Source organism: Peromyscus maniculatus, chromosome 9 (genome assembly GCF_049852395.1).
Source record: "Peromyscus maniculatus bairdii isolate BWxNUB_F1_BW_parent chromosome 9, HU_Pman_BW_mat_3.1, whole genome shotgun sequence".
NCBI classification, from domain to species: domain Eukaryota; kingdom Metazoa; phylum Chordata; class Mammalia; order Rodentia; family Cricetidae; genus Peromyscus; species Peromyscus maniculatus.
Window position 1 is genome coordinate 56,269,864 of NC_134860.1, and position 6,000 is coordinate 56,275,863.

A 6,000-nucleotide genomic window follows, 5' to 3' on the forward strand; every position below is an offset into this window, starting at 1 on the left:
AGTGTTTCCTTAGATTACACTCGAAAGGGCTAGAACAGAAATGTCATGGACGGTGCAGGGGAACGTGAAAGGGCTTGAAAGGATTGTATCTGGATAGTTCATATCTGGCAGTAAAGAAAGTAAAACAATTCCTCAAAGACCTCCCCACAAGTGTCACTTTCAAACCTTCCAGTGCCGACTTTGAAGCTCGTGGGCTTGAGTTCGGCTAGATGTGAGCCATGGGGAGTCTGGGAAGGAGCTGGCGTTGGGTTCATTGCTCTCTCTAGCCAATTATGTGGGGTGTGTGGGCAGGTTTTCACGCCCCCTACACCCTGATTTCCTCTTGTATAGAATGGGCTAAGAAATAGTCCTCCATCCAAACGAGGATGCTTGGAGAGGGATGGGAAAGAGTGGAGATGAGAACATGGTCACAAAGGGCTGTTTGGACCCAGGGACCCACGGCCCAACACAGCGGTCAGTAGTCTGAAACAAACAAACCAACCAAAAACTAGAAAACTAGGAAATCAACTGGGACTTCAAGATGAAAATATACTGGCGGCTTCATTTATGAAATCCATTTTTTTTTTCCATCTCCCATGTTGGGAATCGAAGGGCACTTTCCGAAAAGAGGATAATGGCCCCAACTCTAGGGTCATCAGAGAAAGAACTCTTTGGGCTAATTTGCAGGAATGGCTGAGAATCTGGAGATGGTGAGGAGCCTTATGGTGGCCCGAAACCCAAGAGTGCATACAGCAATGCGCGGGGGACATTTTGATTGCCACAGAGGGGTAAAAGTTAGCAGCGTCTAAGGATAGAAGGAGGCACCTCAAGACATGTTTTCACAGGACAGCCATCTCCACTGATGTTTTCTCTAAAATGTCTGTGGCGTCAAAGCTGTGATTGACTTAGGGACGAGTCGAAGACTCTGAAATAGTGGGGCCTGGCCTGGTGGTCCGAGTGTCTGGGAGATGAAGGCATTTCTTTCTGGGAACCAACAGTCACCTGGGTCACCCTGAGTCTCTCACAGTGTTCTAAGAGGTGGATATGGTCATTATGCTTTAGAGATCGGGAGCCAGTTGGCTGTGTTTCAGTAGACTACTTACTGCAGGCTGCTGAGAGCCTGGGGGCAGGGGGACACAACTGACTTAGATTCCATTCCGACTGGCCACCCACCATTTTGGACGTCCCAGCTGGGTCTCCTCTCTCCCTGTGTCCTGTCCACAGAAAAGCTAGGCCAGGCAGCGCTATTGTTCCCCTCAGAGTAAATGATTGACTGGCTTCCCCAACATGTACAGCTCTCTGCTCAGAAAAACACCCCAGAAAAACCTTCCTAATCCTGAGATAACCTTTGTCTTCTCCACACATTCCTTCGAATTGCCATATGTATCGTTTTGTCCTTTCTGAGATTTGAAATTGTTGCTCATTTGCTTATGTGTTTTTCTGCTTCTGACAGGATTTGGAGTTTGAGGCTGGCATGTGCTCCTCCTGTGAGCACTCAAGAGGAAGAAGCAGGGAGATTGACCAGGAGTTCAAGGCTGCTCTGGACTACATAATGAGTACCAGGCCAGTCAAGGGCCTATCTATAAACAACCTCAAACCAAATAAACAACAAAAAAAGGAATTTTAGTCCCTTTGGAGAGAAGATCTTGGTCGTTGTAGTAAATGCTTTTTTCTGTGTTTCATTATTACCATGACTGAATCAATGTTTTTAATTTTAAGTGAAAGCATAAAAGTGATATATGCTTAGTGTATGGTACATGTATGGGCAGAATGAATGCTTATTTGTGCTGTGTGTATTTGTATAGAGAACATATGGGTGGGATATAGCAGCATATATGCTTGTTGTTGGTGGTGGTAGTGGTTGTGTGTGTATGTTTGTGTGTGTGTGTGTGTGTGTGTGTGCCTGTGTGCAGTATTTGTGTGGTGTGTAGGCAGTACACATAGTACATGTGTGATGTATGTACTTCTGTGTAGCATGTGGTATCTGCCCATGGCTTATATAGATGGTGTGTATAAAATATGCTTGGGATGTGTTTACATGTATATCATGTACGTGTGCATTCACGTTTAAGTGTATACGTATGCCTGTGAGAGATGTGTGTGTGTGTGTGTGTGTGTATGTGTGTGTGTGTATGTGTGTGTGTGTATGACAGAGCACATGTTTGTGACCCACAGTTCCAGGACTCAGGAACTAGACAAGGTATGCAAAGTCTTGAGAGGTTAGCCTGCCTCTGGAGCCCATGGTCCTTCTGTGGGGATGGTTCACACAAAGCTCACAAGCCTGCCCTGGAGCCCATGGTCCTTCTGTGGAGATGGTTCACACAAAGCTGACAAGCCTGCCTCTGGAGCCCATGGTCATTCTGTGGAGATGGCTCACACAGGGCTCATGAGTTCACCACTGTCATCTTCAGGTGCTGAGAGATGTGTCGAGTCTGTTAAAGTGGCACCACATATCACAGCAGAAAGTAGAGGCCACCCTGCTCCACAGACTCTGCTCAGAACACGGCGAGAGGTGGGTTCTGATCTGGAGTTGAGCAAACCTCCACTCACACCATCCGTTTTGGGAACTAAATAAACAGAACATATAAATTTAAAAATATTAAGAAGACACACACTGGGCAATCACTTACCTGTGTAGGAAAGCTGGAGTGATGTGGTGTTATGCTCCAAGTACCTCAGTTATTCCTAATTGATCAAAATACCCTGATGTTTATAGCAAATGAGAGAGTGATTCAGAGTGAAATGAAGTCAGCAAAATGCCAGAAGTTTCTACATCCAAAACAAAGACACGGTCCATATGTTCTGAAATACTTTTGTCCTTAGGAAATGTTTATGAAAAAAATGAAAAAAGATATGCAGAGCTAAGAAAAGAGGGTCAGATAACAGGGAGAAAACGGGAGCACCTTTGTCCTCTGAGCCTGATTTCAGTGTTATTTGTTAGCCCAACATTGTGTTTGAGAGATCACTCAGACAGAAAACAAAAAGGTAGCAGTTATGACACATTAATTTTTTGTGCAAAAATGTCAGGCTGTTGAAATGTTTTTAGAAAATTTTGCACGGTACCATATGATAAACTTTTATGATCAAAGATAAATAAATGCCCTTGTCTCAGAACACGCTAAATATATGCATACAAAAATCCCTTCCAAATCTAGACCCTCCTCCGCTCTAATCAATCTCAGAAATTTACAGCATGACCCAGAAAACCAGGGTGTTGACCAGATGATGTTAGTAAACAAGTGGAATATGTGGGTGTGGACAGGACAGTGGCACTCATCCAGAGGGCTCCGTGTACCTCGGACAGTAGCTGCTAATTAACATCAAGAGCCAGAGTCGCAAACCTCTGTTGGGAGGTCAAGCTCAGAGCCTGTCTTGGAAAAGCTGTCCTATGATTGTCCAATTATGCAGTGAGTGCAGAGCGGCACCTTTGAAAGCAGAAGAGGGTGTCATGAACAGTAACATGGGGCAGCCGATATGAACAGAAGGATTATTGCATTCCTACTAGGTGCTATGCAGAGTACCTGTCAGGACTGTTGCTCTTTCTGGGAGACCAGAGAGAACTGTAGATGGCCAATATAGCTCCCAGTAGGCAATTTCCCACCCCTCTTTCTGAAACCTCCTCCTAAGTGTGGGATGTGCATGGATATAATGATTTGCTTGGAACAACTAGAGTACAAAAGGGCTGTGGTGGTCACTTCAGAGATACATTATAAAATGCCCATGGCTTCAGACTGTCTCTACAGCTTCTGCATTCTCTGGATCCTTCTAGGGAGCAGGCTTTGGAGTTGTGAACTGCTCCTTTGAGAAGCTGAGGATGTGAGGAGCCCAAGTCTCTGGCCAACCATCAGCAAGTGCTACTGTGTGGGCTTTCAAGCCAACGTTCCTCCCCCCATGAACACCCACATGACTATATTTGCAGAAAACACCTTAAATACAATTTCCAGAATGCCACAGGCTGAAGGACCCAGCTAACTGACCTGCAGAAACAGCAGGATCACACAACATTTGCTTTGTGAAGCCTGTAGAGTTTAGAATAGTTGACTGTGTGGAAACAGCGAACATGTAGAATTTAAGATGTACCACGCTAACCAGTTCATTCCTAACTAGAGTGTCAAAGATACCTAATGTGTCAGGTACCAAGCAGACCAGATGATCAGGCTGGGCAAGAGCTGACCCGCTGTCCAGGAGCAGACCAGTGAACATCAGCCTTGCATGTAACACACACATGAGGACCCCTAATCCCTGATCTAAAATAGCCCCCCCCTGTTTGTAGAATGGCACATGGAGGTAGATCCAGCTAAGCCTATTCTTAAAAATGCCAGTACTCATAGGATCAAGGTAGATCGCAAACAAAGCAAGAGCAACATGGGCCATCAGGGATGGCTCCTGACACTTGATGTCAGGGTAGTCAGCAGTGGGATCAGGGCTTGTGCTCAGTCTTTATAAACACACTTGGCCACATAGTGTTGGCTGGAGCAGAGATGTGAATGTGTAATGTCACCCAGAAACCTGACATTTGGCTCCTTGTGAAAGGTTAGAAGAGACAGACATTTCTACCTGGTCGCTCAGAATGGGCCTGTGCCAAGGAGGCCAAGGAGGGCCCAGAAAGTCCCAAGGTTCTTCGGGGGATAGTGCAGATGCATGGGTTCTCTCTCTCATGGTCACTGGCCTCTGATGCTTGCATTTCTCTTTGCTTTCCTGCCCCCACTCCTGTCTCTGTGCCTGGCACCAGTTCTGGTATTTCTCCCCTCTAGGAGTCCAGCAGGGTGGCAGAGCTGTATGTGTGGGCAGAGCCACCTTTAGGCCTTGAGGTGGTGGCCCAGCTGTCTCTGGCCTTTATTATAACTCTGTGGAGAGCAGACATAGGGGTGTCCTGCAGACAGGTCCAGGCCGGAGCAGCAGTTATCAGTGTGACTAGAAGAAGCAGCCCTCGATTTAGTTCACTAGGTGGAAAATAAAGGCTACAGCTTTGCGTCTCTATCAACCTTCAATGTCCTGATTTCTGAGCATCGGTCCTTTGCTTTTTCTTGAATGTAGACTTTGAGAAAACACGGGAACAAAGCCAAACCCACTGCCTGGAGAAGCTCCGCACCAGCCACTGTGGCTTCCCAAATGCTCTCAAATGAGTTTCCTTTTTCTTGGTGACCGCTTCACAAGATACAGAGAACCCGACTCAATATTTATGGTGAAGTGGCCTCAAAGTCATTTGAAATTAACGAGTCAGGAAGAAAAACAATATCATATAATGCCCTTCCTCCCTCTGCCTGCCTCTCCTACCGTATCCTCCATCTTGTCTTTCCTTCTTTTCTAAGTCCTGAGCTGGTGAAGCCGATCCATTTCACTTTTGTTGTGTTTTGTTCCCGGGAGGTCCACTTCGGATGTTCTAGGGAAGCACAGCAGGGTTCTATTATAAATGGCGGTGCTTCGCCATGTGGAAACATTGAATTGGAATTTATTTTTGTATGCTTTGTGTCTGATATATCTAAGGTGCTTAAGGTGCCCTGGGGCTTCAAGGTGAATGCGTGAAATGACAACAGCTAAATGAGATCCAACTGAAAAAGTAGATACTGGAGGAATGTAAGCCCGCGGCTGGGAAGGGAGCCAACTGAACTCACTAGTCAGGAGGGAACGTCAGGGACCCGGGTGTTGTCGTCAATACCTCGGAAGGCTCTTGTGCTCACAGCTTGTGGCTCTTCAAGGTGGCCTATGTGTGTTCTCCTCCAGCCTTTCCATTGTACACACAAAGATGCGATTCTTCAGGGTGTGCACTGACTGACTCTGGAATTCAGAACACATACCATCAGCGCACATTTCCCGTCAGGCATCTAGCTGAGTGGCTTCATTCAGGCCAAGGAGGCCGGGGTGGTAACTACGATGCTGCTTGGCTCTGCAAGATGTCTCTCAGATCTTAGTGGAAGCGTACGCACACTACTGCATCAGTGCTCCATAAAACACCAATGGGAAGTGCCAGGACCTTAGATAGAGAAACCCAGGCACTCAGCTTGGGAGTACGTTAACAAA

At 46.4% G+C, this 6,000-nt stretch overlaps 1 long non-coding RNA gene across 2 annotated transcripts in view; it reads left to right on the plus strand.

Moving 5' to 3' along the window:
- LOC143267174 (uncharacterized) overlaps positions 1–1,667 on the plus strand; it is a 102,822-nt gene extending 101,155 nt beyond the window's left edge. For both annotated transcript variants that reach the window (XR_013042077.1, XR_013042078.1), the window contains exon 3: positions 1,433–1,667. This is a non-coding gene — a long non-coding RNA (uncharacterized LOC143267174). The remainder of the gene's footprint in view (positions 1–1,432) is intronic.
- Positions 1,668–6,000: the final 4,333 nt, after the last annotated feature.